The following is a 15,746-nucleotide window of genomic DNA, read 5'->3' on the forward strand; positions in this document are numbered from 1 at the left end:
TTGTCAAAGGCTTTTTCAGCATCTAGGGAAATTATCATGTGGTTTTTTTCTTTCAATTTGTTAATATGGTGGATTACATTGATGGATTTCCGTATATTGAACCATCCCTGCATACCTGGGATGAAGTCTACTTGGTCATGGTGGATGATATCTTTGATGTGTTCTTGTATTCGGTTTGTGAGTATTTTGTTGAGTATTTTTACATCAATGTTCATAAGGGAGATTGGCCGGAAATTCTCTTTCTTTGTTGAGTCTTTGTGAGGTTTAGGTACCAAGGTGACTGTGGCTTCATAGAATGAGTTTGGTAATGTTCCTTCTGTTTCTATTTTGTGGAATAGTTTGAAGAGAATTGGTGTTAGCTCTTCTTTGAATGTCTGGTAGAATTCTTCGCTGAAGCCATCTGGTCCTGGGCGCTTTTTGGATGGGAGACTTTTGATGACCGCTTCTATTTCTTTGGGGGATATAGGACTATTTAATTGATTTACCTGGTCCTGATTTAGCTTTGGTAAGTGGAATCGATCAAGAAAATTGTCCATTTCATTTAAATTTTCAAATTTTGTTGCATATAGACTTTTGAAGTAAGTCCTAATGATTGCTTAGATTTCCTCAGTGTCTGTAGTTATGTCGTCCCCCTTTTCATTTCTGATTTTGTTGATTTGGATGGTGTCTTGCTGCCTTTTAGTTAGCTTGGCTAAGGGTTTGTCTATCTTGTTGACTTTCTCAAAGAACCAGCTCTTGGTTTCATTGATTCTTTGAATTGTTTTATTTGTTTCTAATTGATTGATTTCAGCCCTGAGTTTGATTATTTCCCGCCGTCTGCTCCTTCTTGGTGTGTCTGCTTCTTCTTTTTCTAGGGTTTTTAAGTGAGCCATTAAGTTGCTTGAATGCGCTGTCTCAAATTTCTTCTTGAAGGCACTTAGTGCTATGAACTTTCCTCTTAGCACTGCTTTCATTGTGTCCCATAAGTTTGGGTATGTTGTGTCTTCATTTTCATTGAGTTCTAGGAAGATTTTAATTTCTTTCTTTATTTCTTCCCTGATCCAGCTGTCTTTTAATAGCAAGTTGTTCAGTTTCCATGTATGTGTAGGCTTTTTGCTATTTCTGTTGTTACTGAGGTCCAGCTTTATTCCATGGTGATCCGACAGGATACAAGGGATTATTTCAATCTTCCTGTATTTGTTGAGGCTTGCTTTGTGACCAACTATCTGGTCTATTTCGGAGAAGGTTCCATGAGGTGCTGAGAAGAAGGTAAATTCTTTTGTGTTTGGGTGTAAGGTTCTGTAAATGTCTGTTAGGTCCATTTGATTCATGACCTCAGTTAGAGATATTGTCCTCTCCAGGTCTTACTAATTCCCCCTTCTTCTATATAATTCCCAGAATTCTGCCGAAGGTTTGGTTATGAGTCTCAACATCTGCTTTGATACACTGCTAGGTAGAGTCTTTCAGAGGCCCTCTATGAGGACAGAGGCTCCTGTCCTGTTACTTGTTTTCTCCTACTTCCAATGTCCATTCCATTTTTCTTTCTAAGTGAAGATTGATCACCTTACCCCAGGTCCTCTTTCTTGTTTATCTTTTTTAGGTATACAGATTTTAATATGCTTATCATATCTATTAGGTCTAGTATCCACTTATAAGTGAATATAAACCGTGTGTGCCTTTCTGCTTTGGGGACAGCTCACTCAAGATGATCTTTTCTAGATCCCATCATTTGCCTGCAAATTTCATGATTTCCTTGTTTTTAATTACTTAGTAGTATCCCATTGTGTAAGTGAAACACAATTTCTGTATCCATTCCTCAGTTGAGGGACATCTGGATTGTTTCCAGATTCTGTCTATTACAAATAAAGCTGCTACAAACATGGTTGAACAAAGTCCTTGTTGTGTACTTGAGTATATTTTGGCTATATGCCTATGGTATAGCTGGATCTTGAGGAAGCACTCTTCCTAATTGTCTGAGAAAGTGCCAGATTGATTTCCAAAGTGGTTGTACAAGTTTGCATTCCCTCCTCCAGCAATGGAGGAGGGTTCCCTTTCTCCACAACCTCTCCAGCATGTATTGTCACTTGAGTTTTTTATCTTAGCCATTCTGATGGGTGTAAGGTGAAATCTCAGGGTCGTTTTGATTTGCATCTCCCTGATGACTAAGGACATTGAGCATTTCTTTAGGTGTTTCTCTGCCATTTTATATTCCTCTACAGAGAATACTCTGTTACCGATTTTTATGAGTTATTTTTTTCCAGCTACTTTGCTATAAGTATTTATCAGCTATAGGAGTTTCCCAGTAAAATTTTAGGGTCAGTTATATATACTATCATATTGTCTGCAAATAATGATACTTTGGGTTTTTTTTCTCATTTTATTTGTATCCCCTGATAGTTGTCTTATTGTTCTAGATATGTCTTTAATACTATATTGAAAAAATATAGAGAGAATGAACAACCTCATCTTGTTCCTGATTTCAGTGAAATTGCTTTAAGTTTCTTTCCATTTAAATTGATGTTGGCTATGTCTGTGGTAAATTGCTTTTATTATGTTGAAGTATGTCCCTTGTATTCCTAATCAACAGAATTCTTGAAGAGGTGTTGGATTTTGTTTTTCAAAGGCTTTTTCTACATCTAATGAGATGATCATCTGTTTTTTGTTTTGTTTTCAAGTTTGTTTATATGGTGGATTTTTTTAAATTGTGTATGCTGAACTTTTCCTGACTCTCTAGAATGAAGGTTACTTGACCATGGTGGATGATATTTTTGATATGTACTTGGATTCAGTTTGCAATTATTTTATTGAGAATTTTTTTGCATTGATATTTATAAGGGAACTTTTTCTATAATTCTCTTTGGCAATGTTAGTTTTGATTCTTTTTGCAGAATAACTTCACCAGTATTAGGGTTTTTTTTGTTTTTTTTTTTCAATGCACTTTATTCAGGAACCTTGAACAATCATCTGACCCTGGGGAAAGCCAGCCCACAGCTTAAATAGCCTCTGGGTAGCCAACCCAGGCATGCCACGTGTGCAATGCAGATAGGTCCACATACATGGAAGCAAGCCAGATCCTCGGCCTTAGCCAAATGTGGAATTGTTCGTGACAGAGATTAGTTTTAAGTCCCCCTGGACTGTCCAGTAGAATCTTGAGCTAAAATATCTGGCCCCAGACCTTATTTGGTTGGTCGACTTTAGTTACTGCTTTTATTTCAATAGGGGTTTTATATTTGCTTAAATTACTTAACTGGTCTTTATTTAACTTTGATAGGTCGTATGTACTGATAAAATTATCTGTTTCTTTTTTATTTTCCAATATTGTGGATTATAGGTTTTTAATGTCTGTACTTATGATTCACTGGATTTCTGCAGTGTCTGTTATGTCCCACTTTTCTTATCCAATTTTGTTAGTTTGAATATTTTTTTCAATATTTTGTTAAATTGGTTTTGTCAAACTTATCAATTTCTCAAAGAAAAAAAACATTATTTTATTGCATCATGTTTTTTGTCATTTGTTTGTATCTAAGTTATTGATTTCAACTCTGAGTTTGAATACTTCTTGCAATCTAATCCTTTGGAGTATTATAGCTTCTTTTCTATGGCTTTCAGATGTGCAAATGTGGTATCTCTCATTTTTACTTAATTTTTGTTTGTATTTTTCTATGCAAGCACATAGTGCAGTGAATTTGCCTATTAGAGCTTCTTTCATCATATTGCATAAGATTGGGCATGATGTTTTAATTTTCATTTAATTTTAGAGTTTTCAATTTTTCGTTAATTTTGGCCTTTACCCATTTCTCATGCAGTTGTGAGTTGTACAGTTTCTATGAAATTGTAAGCTTTTAATTATAACTGTTGTTTCCAATATACATCTTCAATCTATAGTAGTTAGATAAAGTACGTGCTCGATTTGGAAGAAAGTACTTTGACCTGATGAAAAGGTGTATTTTTTTTTTTAATGTTTCAGTGAAATATTTTGTAAGGCCTGTTTGTTTTGTGTGCCAGTCAGCTTCAGCCTTGGTGTTTTGTGTTTGTCTGGATGACCTGTCTATTGGCAAGTTTGGCACTGAAGTCTCCCATCATCAGTATGAGAGAGTCACTACATAATTTAAGCTGCAGTGGTATTTTTCTTTTATGGATTTGTGTGTCCTGTGTTTGGTGCATAGATGTTTCATGCAGCCCGTGGTAGCTCAGTAATCAATTGGTTTCCCATAGTAAGGGGAACAGGGACTATTACTGACAGGAACTCAATGGCAGGCTCTTTGACCTCCCCACCCCCCAAGGGAGGAGCAGTCCTGCTAGGCCACAGAGGAGGACTTTGCAGCCAGTCCTGAAGACACCTGATAAAACAGGGTCAGATGAAAGGGGAGGAGATCCTCCCCAAGCAGTGGACTTGGAAAATGGCAGGGAGAAGATGAAGGAGGGAGGGTGGGATTGGGAGGGAATGAGGGAGCGGAATATAGCTGGGATATACAGTTAATAAAATGTAACTAATAATCAAAATAAAAAAATTTAAAAAATAAAAATAAAAAATATTAAAAAAAAAGAATGTCAAGGACCTCTTGGTTTTTTGTTTTGTTTTGTTTTTTCTTTGATGAGGATGTAATGTTCTTTCCTATTTCTTTTAATTAGTTTTGGTTTGAAGTCTATTTTGTCATATATTTAAATCATTTCCTTCTCTGGTCCATTTTCTTGGAATATCTTTTCTAGCCTTTTAGCCTGAGGTGATGTTACTGTGTTTCTTAGAAGTAGCAAAAAGATGGAAACTGTATGTTAATCCATTGTATTAGTATTTTTTCATTATTTATTTATTTTTATTCATTTTGCATTCTGGTTGTAACCCCATCTCTCCTTGCCTTCCAGTTCTACCCTCTCTCCCTCCCTCCTCCTACCTCCTCCCCAATTTCTCAGAAGAGCAGAGCCTCCCCCTTCCCATCCACCCCAGCTCATCAAACCACATCAGGACTGAGAATGTTCTCTTCCCCTGAGGCCTGGCAAGGCAGTCCCTCCAGGGGAAAGTGACCAAAAATCTGGGAAGAGAGTCTGTCAGATACAGTCCCACTTCCCTTATTTAAGGACCCACATGAAGCCTAAGCTGCCCACGGGCTACATCATTGTACGGGTATCTAGGTCCAATCCATGCATGCTCCTTGGTTGATGCTTCAGCCTCAGCAAACCCTTCTGGCCCTGGTTAGTTGGCTGTCATGGATACTGTTCTTCTACAGTTTTGCTGAAAATATTTTCTGTGCCTTTGTCCTGGTTTATTCTCCTTCTGCTATTCATATTATATGTAGAAATCTGTGTCCCTGATTTCTTGGATGTTATGCACCTGGAGAGTTTTTGATTTAACATCTTTGTTGTTGTTGTTGTTTGGACCAAGGTATCTATTTCTTTTATATTGTTTTCATTGCCTGAGTATCTTTCTACCATCTCTTGTATTCTGTTGGTAAGACTTGCTTCTCAGGTTCTTATTTGTGTTCTTAAGTTTTCTTTTCCAACTTTCTCTGTATTTTCTTTATTGATACTATTTTCAATGCACTTTACAGTTGGTGGAGATATTGATCAACGACTAGAAACTTTCCAAAAGGTATGATCCTCTCAGGTGGCAATCTAGCTCCTCTACTCATCCTAGCTTTTGTTTGTTTGTTTGCTGTTTTTTTTTTTTTTTTTTCAGTATAAAGCAAGCTGTGGCTCTGCAGCATTCATACACAGTGTTAAACAGACAAATACTTTGTGTCTACTAAATCATAGTGTGTTGCTGGCTCAAGAGCAAGAAGCTATTAAAAAAAAATTCATTGCCATATTACAGTCTTTCAAATATGTGAAGGTTGGGTGAAAATTTTAGTACTGTTTAGCATGCAAACACACTTAGTTCTTGAGAGAAAATAAAAATTAAGGATTTACTAAGAAGTTGTGATTTGTATTTCCATAGTGATAAAGTGAGATTGATTTGTTCAAGTTTACTATCTCACTTGTTAAATTATTTTTATTTTCCTTATTTAGGAATTACCCAAAGACACAACTCATCATAGATTCTGACACCAAGATTTAAAAGTTAAATTAAGGCTAACATGTCATTTGTAAACTTAAAATAAGAATATACTTATATAAATTTAATATTGGCATTTTAAAATAAAGCAGTTCTGTTAAGCTTCAGGAGGGACTGGAATAATTAGCGCTCTTGCCTTCTGCTGCATTGCTGAGTGCTGGTTGACTGCACATGCTTCTCTATTGCTAAATGACCTGCCTTTGCATCTAATTTGAATAATTTTCTGACAGCTTTAATCAACCGTAAAATGTTACCAACAGAAAACAGACTGAAGCCTTCAGATGGCTTTTGTAAGTATTCAACATTGGCATAAACAATAAGCATTGTTTGCGTTCTACACCTTCACCCTACACAGACTCTACTTGTGCTTTTCAACCAAAGTCAAGCTACACAATAAAAACCTTGTTCAAATATGATTAATTAACATTCGTTTTCCCAACAATGGGCTCTGTCTTCTCAGACATAGAAAACTAGAAGAAAATAGCTTTGCAGAATAAATTAAGCCAGGGAATCTCTTCTACTAAGCAATAATAAAAAAAAAAAGTTTTAAAATTTAGCATTCATGAATTCCAATGGAAAATATATACTGTTGGTGTTCTGACTACCCCAGTGAAATTACTATACAAAGGCAAGAATAATAAAAGATCAGGTATGAGCCCTGTTATATTTTATTTATGGAAAGTCAATTAATTAAGTGTGCCTGGCACAGGTGGAGCTGTATGGGCTCTATCTGCATGCCAGGTTGTTAACTGTCATAAATGACTTTAAACAAGTATGCCAGCTTCAAATCCCTACATCCCAGCAAGAAGTTTTTAAATCCTTTGCTTCAGTAATGTAATGTTGAAAAAGGACTCATTCATTGGCAGAATGCTTACAAAATAACACTCTAAGTCCTCTCTCTGCTATTCCAAGAACAATACTGAAAAGCTATCACTGCTGATAGTTCATCCTCAGCATCAAATATGGCAGGATAGAATTACGAGGCAGTTTGTAAATAAGGGTAAAATAAGTGTATGCTGATGTGTATGGGCAAGAAGCTAGTAACTAAGATGTTTCTTAAAAGTTAGGTAGCAGATAAAGCAGGGATGATTCAAAAGCAAAATGATAGTGATCATTCAAGGTTTAGAAAAAAAAACAGGACTTGACCTTGTTTATACCTTGAGGGGCTTCACTTGAGCACATATCTATCTAATTGATTCTCAAGACTGAATATAGTTCTTGGTCTAATACATTTCTTCCTTTAGCGGGATTTGCAAACACGACAAGTGCCTTCTTTAGTCTATAAAATGTCCATGATGCATAAGTTGATTTCTGACGTATATAGAAAGTAACTTGATATCTCAATCTTTTTTGCTTATGTTCTTATTATAAAATATTGAAGAGTGGGACAACAGAAATTCCATCCTTTAAAACTGATAAAATAGAACTAGACTCATCACTGAATGGATGTAGAAAAGGTATATACAAAAATGAAAAGCTTCTTCCAGTCATGATTGTCCTTAGGATATAATGCAGGAAGAAGAGCATTTTAAATATATTTTAGTCTTATTTCATCACTAATAATAATCCAAATTATCCATTAACATCTAACTCTCATTTACGTAAGTAGAAGAAGCATGCACGAATGGCAGTGAAAGACAGATTTAAATTACACACTTTAGTTTTCCTTTTAAGCCTTCTCAAACTATATTTTAAGTCAGTGTGTCTGATAAAAATTACTATTTCTGATCTAGTTAAGAATAATTCTGTATTATATACATTAAAGACGATTTTTATAGGGAGATTTTCAAAGGAAAAGAAATAAGATACTAAAGGTCATCTGTAAATTACCTCACACATAATCACTGAAATCATTGGTTTGTAGATATGTTTCATAAATCATTGCATATAGCACAAGTGATTGATAAATTGGATATAAAATACACACTCTAAATCTTGCTTAATGTAATAGACTGAACTTTTAGATTAGAAAGCATGATTTTTCATATTAAAATGTGTCCTGGGTATAATATCTTATCATAAGACATCTTGCAATAGCCTTATAGTCTATGGTAAAACAAGTCCATTATATCAATATACACATTTTGTGTAATAAATCAAATATAGAAAATTATGCAATGTGCTAAAGAACTTAGCAGACATAAAATTAATCTTGATAGTTCACAAAAGAATTAAGAAGTAATATGAATTCAAATTTTGTTGTTTCTTTGAATCATGAGTTGAAAACAGTGATTATTTTTGAACCAGCAAAAAAGTATCTTACAGTAAGCAGAAAGTTTGTTAATAGGTATCAGATTATTTATCTTTTATTGCTCAGGATAGAAAATCAATAGCAAAAATATGTTTTATTTCCTTTTATTCCTTTGGTTACATTATCAATGGAAATTTTAAGACACCGAAGAAAGAAATGTAAAAAAAAAAAAAGTTGCTATTTTATTAAAGATAACTGAAGTGTCTTCTACTTAGAACATTTTGAGCAACCAGAGTCATCCCAAAATTTAGACTGTCATACTGTCTAGTTCAGGGAACAATGCTGACATTGTAACTTTTGCTGTTTCCAGAATAAATGATTTTCTCTGATTAAAAAAAAAAAAAAAAGAAACTAACAGGAGATGGAAAGACCTTTCATACTCATGGGTTGGTAAAATTAATATTACTATATGACCATCCTATCAAAAGCAATGTACAAATTCAATGTAATGGCTATAAAAATCCAATTTAATTTTTTACAGAATTTGAAAAAATAAGCTTAAAATTCATATGTAAACAAAAAACCCACATCTGAAGCAATGTTACAAAATAAAAACAATGATAGAGGTTCCACCATCAACTTATGCTACAGAGCAATAATGATGAAAACAGCTGACATAAAATTAAACAGGCTGATCAATAGAAATAACTGAGGACACAGATGCAGAAGCACATGCTTCTACAACCACCCAATTTGGGGCAGAGTCCAAAAATACACACTTGATAAAGACCACATCTTCAGCAATTAGTCATGGTAGTTACATGTAGAGAAATGAAACTAAAGAGTTTTGAAATAAGACCTGGTATCCTGAATGTCAAGAGAGAAATAGGGACTATGCTTGAACCCACTGACATAGGAAAGGCCTGTCTGAACAGGACTCTGATAGCAGAGATATTGAGACCAACAATCAAAAATAAAAATGAGACCACATGAAACTAAAGTCTTCTGTACAGGAAAAAAGATACCATCAATCAAGTGAAAAGGAAGCCTATAGACAGGGAAAATGTCACTACTCGTTGCTATGGCACATTTTTCCAGAACAGTTAAGTTGATGACTCCCTTATCCAAATTGTAATTTCTGCTTGCATAAACCTTTCCATCAGTACTGTTTACATATATAAATTTTCTACACGCTATGTTTTATTTCACTAAAAATTAATCATAAAACATTAGGCATTGAATATCCATTATAATAATTATGAATGTGCCCTGATCTTCAATGACAGTATGCATCAAGTATTTCTGATACTGGCTATATGATTAATTCTGGAATTTCTCTTAAATACAGGTTCATGTGCAACCCAACATTTGTGTGTTCTTTTTATCCTACAACTATCAATTACCATTATTCAGTCATAAAAATTGGAAGAAGAATCGTGAGGGAAGTAGAGTTGACACAAACCAAGTTGGCAGTGCTTGAATAGTAAGATTGTCCAAATAATAATAAATCCAGTTGCTGTACATAAAAGTCTAATTTCTAATAATACATTCTTGAAAAGAAATGCAAAAGAACTAAATTTCAATTTGAAGGTCAGCAAAAAATGAATTGAATTTCTCTGTCTCAATACCTAAACACTCTCCAGTGTGAAACAGTACCCAACAACACTGCAGAATAACCTCCAATTAATAAACCAGACACCTTTGTCATTAAACAGACCCTGAATTATAAGCGTAAGTTGTATTTGGGGACATAAGAACATTTTTAACTTTTTTTAAATTACAACTATATCATTTATGCCTTCCCTTACCTCCCTCCAAATATTTGTGTATGCTCATTCACCTTGCTCCATATTTTTTTTCAAGAAAATTATCTATTTGTTTTAGGTGTTTCAATTTGGTAAAATACATGTTATTAAAGTATGTCCTTATGATTCTCTAGATTGGCTTGATGTCTATTTTATGCCCCACTTTCCATATTTAATTTTGTTAAATTTGTATCTTTTCTCACCAAGTTAACTTGGCTAAGGGTTTGTCAATTATATTGATTTACTCAAAGAATCAACTCATTGTTTCATTAATTGTTTGACTTTTTCACTTGTTTGTTTCTAGTTTATTGACTTTTGAGCCTGGGTTTATTATTTCTTGCCACCTAATCCTTTTGGATGTTGTTTCTTCTATTGTTCTAGAGCTTTCAGGCATGCTGCTTCTAACGTAAGATCTCACCAAGTTTTTAATGTAGGGATATAGTGCTTCAGATTTTGCTCTTAAAGGTGCTTTTATTGTCTCTTATAATTTGGGGCATACTGTGTTTTCATTTTCATTCAATCCCAGGAAGTTTTTTATTTATTTTTTCTTAAGTTTTGTCTTGACCTACTTTTTATTCATTGAGTAAGCTCAGTTTCGATGAGTTTGGAAGCTTTTTGTTCTTTCTGTTGTTGTTAATATCCAGCTTTAATCAGTGTTGATCAGACAGGCTGCAGTGTGCTATTTCAATTTTCTTGTGTCTGCTGAGACACTATTTGTATCCAATATGTGTTCGGTTTTGGAGAAAGCTCAATTGGGTGTTAACAAGAAGGTATATTCTTTTGTGTTCAGGTGAAATGTCCTGTAACTATCTATTAGAGCCATTTGGTTTATGATGTCAGTTAATTAGCTTATGCTGCTCTATGTTTTGTTTTTGTCTAGGTGACGTTTATTGGCAATACTATTCAAGCCACCCACCATCAGTGTGTGAGGATCACTATGCTGTTTAAGTTTTAGGAGTGTTTTGTTTTGTTTTATTTTATGCACTTGGGTGTTCTTGTGCTTGATGCATAGATGTTAAGGATTGCAATATCCTATTGGTTGGTTATTTTTGTCTTATTTTGTTTGTTTTGCTTTGTTTTGGAGAATGTGCACTATTCTTCCCTATCCGGATTAGTTTTGTTTTGAAATCTATCTAGTCTACAGCAGCTTTTGCTACTACAGTTTTCTTCTTAAGACCATTTTCTTAGCATATCTTTATCCTTTTACCCTGAGGTGATATCTATCCTTGATGTTAAAGTGTATTTTTTTCAGTGAATCAGAAGAATGGATTCTGTTTTCTCATCCATTCTATTGGTCTGTGTCTTTTTATTGAGGAATTGAGACCATTGACATTGACAGTTATTACTGAGCAATATTTGCTGGTTCCCGTTACTATGCTGTGGTGGTTTGGTTCGCCTTCTCCCATCCTTTGGTTTTCTTGTCTGAGATTGTATGTTTCTTGCATTTTCTTGGGTGAGGTTAACTTCTTCAGTGTGAAGGGTTGTTGTTGTTGTTGTTGTTGTTTTAACACCTTCTGTAGCGCTGGATTTGTAAATTTCTAGGTAAATAGTCTGGGTTGGCATCTGTGATCTCTTTGAATGTATAGAACATGTATCTAGTCAGGCCCTTCTGGACTTCAGAGTCTCCATTGAGAAGCCAGGTCGTACTAATAGGTATACGCCTGCCTTTATATGTCAATTCTTGTTGTTTTCTCTTGCATCTTTTAATGTTTTTTTTCTGTTCTGTACGTTTAGCACTTTAATTATTATATGTGTGGGTAATTTCTTTTCTGATGCAGTCTGTTTGGTGTTCAGTATGCTTCTTCTACTTTAATAGGGACCTCCTTCTCTAGGTTATGAAAATTTTCTTCTATGAATTATTTGAAAATATTTTATTTGCCTTTGACTTGAGTTTCTTCTTCTTCCTCTATTCCTATTTTTTCACAGATTATGTTTCTTCGTAGTGTCCAAGATTTCCTGGATGATTTTCTGCCTGGATTGTTTTAGATTTTATATTTTGTTTTATGTTTTCTTCATTGCTTAAGATTCTCTTCTGTATTCTGTTGATGAGATTGTCTCTGAGTTACCCGGTCTTGTTCTTAATTTTTTCCCTCAATTTTGATATTATTGATTTATTTTTATTTCAACCTTCTGGTCTTGAACTGTTGTCTTCTTTCATGACACTGTTTGTTGATGTTTTCATAAGTTTCATTAATGGATGTATTCATATTCTTATGAAGTCCTTCTACCACATCTACAAAGCGTATTTTAAAATCCTTGTCTTAAGCTTCAGCTATCTTAGATTTCTCAATGTCTGTTGCGGTGGAGTTGCTGGGCTCACGTAGAGACATATTCTTCGTATAGTTATTGATATTGTTTTTACAATGGTGTCTGAGCGTCTGAGTGTAGGATAATCGTAATTCTAAGTTCTTATATCTAATATTGTCTTTACTGGGTAGGTGGTCCATTATGTTGTTTCTGCTATCATCTCCGGTTCTTAGGAGAGTGTGATGGCTGTAGGTTACCCAGTAAGAAATGTTGCTGAAATCCTGCCATGTATAGCCACTGGGGGATTCCAGAAAAACTGTGTTTCTAAGTATTTGCAGATGACACCCAGGAATGCGCTAGAAGAAGATGTTGAATGTATCCATGGGAGGGAGCGTTTGATTAGTCCTTTAAAAGTGGAGCCAGGGGTGGTGAAGAGAGACTACAACAGGTGATCAGCTACAGACCTGGAAGAGGGCTGGGGCATTAGATTTGGGGGAGAGAAGGGAGGCCTAAGATTACCCCCTTGTTTCCCTGGTGTTCATGGCAGGAGGGGCTAAATGTTTCTCAGGGAATGGTTTTGGGTGTTGAAAGCTAAGACAAAGGCATGGGAGAGTAAGGAAGGGTATAGGAGAAGATCTGCATGATCCACTTGAGAGGCCAGACAGGAAGTAAGTCCAAAGTAGCTGTTCTGCTACAGAGCTGGGAATATGGCTGGAGGATTTGACCGGAGAAGAGACAAGAGAGTGCAAATCACCTTCCTGCATCCCCTGCAAGGTACCAAAAGGAGTGTCAGTTTTAAAACCTGAAATTAAAAAGGAGTGTGTGTGTGTGTGTGTGTGTGTGTGCATCATTGTATCTGACTATTATTCACTTAAAATACAACTTTGTGAAGATGTTGGTGTATGTAACACTCACCCCAAATTGTGGGCTGAGGGGCAGCGGCTTGTTAATTTACCTTTATCCTGTGACTATCTAAACATTCTGCTAGCTCGACTCCTGATTATTTCTATAACTGACAACCTCGCTCTTTTTTTTTATGTTGCAAAGGTCAGAATCCACAGATGATTAGTATTCTCAACCTGAAGCAATTTGAAAATGCCCATGTCCATTTCAACCACAGATGTAAGGTAGTTCCAATTCTGTCTTCATCTGAAATAATTATACAAGTAACTTTTCATGCATTTTCTCGTCACTCAAGAAATATTTCTAATGAATACAAATTAGCAATCCTAATAATTCAAGGAAAATACTTTTAAATTTCTGAATTAATTGAGATCAGTTTTAAAATCCAAAAATTGTGATCATTCATATTTCTGAATAACACTGATGTATTGCAATATTATGACATCTAACATTATTAGAAAGAAATTTTCTATAAATAACTGGAATATGGATAAAGATGAGACAGTTTTCATTATTATTGATATAATTGTGGATCAATGATAAGTAAGAGTGACTACAAAAGCTGAATCACATCTACAGAGAAATGAAAGTGGGAGTTTCTGAAGGTCTTCAAAATTCAAAGTCAAAATACATCAGCATTTCACCTGAGAGGCTGAGGCAAATAGAACTTAACGCCACCCTAGGCTACATAAGACACCCCTGGAAGGGCTTACAGAAAAGGACAAAAAGGAGGAAGAGAGGAGGAGAATTAGAGATAGAGACAGAGACAGAGACAGAGAGATACAGAGAGATGGAAGAAAGAAAGAAAAAAGAGAGAGAAAGAAAGGAAGGGAAGGAGAGAGGGAGGAAGGAAGACAGCAAACAAATGAAGCCTTGAGTTTGGTCCCTCGAGTTATTATTTTATTTTATTTTACTTTATTTTATTTTTTTTTTTTTAGAAAAAATATGGTATGGTGGCACGCACATGTCACATCAGAGGAAGGTCAATGGAGACCAGCAGATCCCAAGGTCTGTCTTCCAGACCCTGTAACAGTAAAGTCTACATAAAAACCTTTAGGTCTGAGAGAGGCCCTGTATAAAAAAATTAAGATCAAAATTTTAAAAAGGTGGTTGTCACCTGAGTACTGCTATCTGAAGTTTTCATCTGGGGTCTAGTCTCCACATGATACACACACTACCATGCGCATACATAAATAAACTATTCAGGTACAAAAAATACTTGTACTGGAGGATAAATTTGTCTATATTCTGTATCCTTTTAGAAATTCTGTATTTGTTATACATATTATCCTTCATTCAAAAAATACAGATGTTTCCATCTATCACCAGATAGACATTTGTATTTCTGCGGATTTAATGATTGCCAAGAAGCAATAAATATGTGTTCAATTTTATGACTTGTACAACAAGATAGCCATTAAAACTGAAATGTTTCCTGGACCAGAACTGAACCCCTCATTGTGCTCTCGAATGTGTCAGAACATCAACTTTCTGAGGAGCATTTGGAAATGAATGTCAAGAAGCCAATAAGCTATAACCCACCTATTCTTACTACAAACTGCTACCTTAAGGGAGAATAAATCAGACAATGATTTTGTATAACCAAGTGGTTCATACATTTTCAGTGTAAAATCAGGACCAACCTACATATCTAGTAATTACAATGCACACAAACTGATGCTTCTGTCTAAACTCATATACTGAACATGAGATTGTACAAAGAAAAACTCAACCCACACGTTCACAATTAGAACTTGAAAATGTCTTAAAATATTTGAGGGACAGATATTATTTATATCATTATATAAATGAGAAAGATAAATTACAGACTAACACAAACTATTTCGGAAAGTATTTTCCTTACATGATATCAAATATCATCAAGAACCTATGCTGCCATTATTTATCTAATAACCTTCTAAAATGAAATTCCAATTGATTGAATTTACTTTCACACGTAGTTACAAACTACTATTAAGGAAACAGGGATTTAGATACAATTTACGGTTACATTTTATTCTCCGGGGAGGTAACCACTTATATACTTATTTTGTAAATTCATATTGGGGATATAATCCTGATAAGCTTCAAATCCTCCTAAAAATAATTGTTTAAAATTCACCAATAGCATCTTTAATTGACCTAAATATAATCTTGAGTGTCATCATCCACTATTAAAAGTCATTAGTTAGCATGCTTCATATTATACTGAACATACAGCTATTGGTTTATTAAGAGATTAATTCTAGTGAGATTTTCAGAACAAAGTAGTAAGTACACTTTATTCCAGCTTAGAAATACAGTAACACCATTATTGTACCGGTTCAAATCATCAAAGTGAATGCACACTACCATCACTTAACAATGACATACTGTCCTGCCTGAATTTTTCTTCTTATAGTTATTTGACAGAGAATGGAAAGAATTCAGACAATCAATTAAAACTTTGGTACTCAAGTAATAATACTTGTTCAATTTCCTGACAGTGGCTGGGGTTATTTTTAAGCTCTTTGACATAAATGAACAAAAGCAGAAAATGTTCATTGAGCAAAAGTACATTAAAATTTTATAT

The sequence above is a fragment of the Meriones unguiculatus genome, chromosome 21 (genome assembly GCF_030254825.1).
Source record: "Meriones unguiculatus strain TT.TT164.6M chromosome 21, Bangor_MerUng_6.1, whole genome shotgun sequence".
Classification (NCBI taxonomy): domain Eukaryota; kingdom Metazoa; phylum Chordata; class Mammalia; order Rodentia; family Muridae; genus Meriones; species Meriones unguiculatus.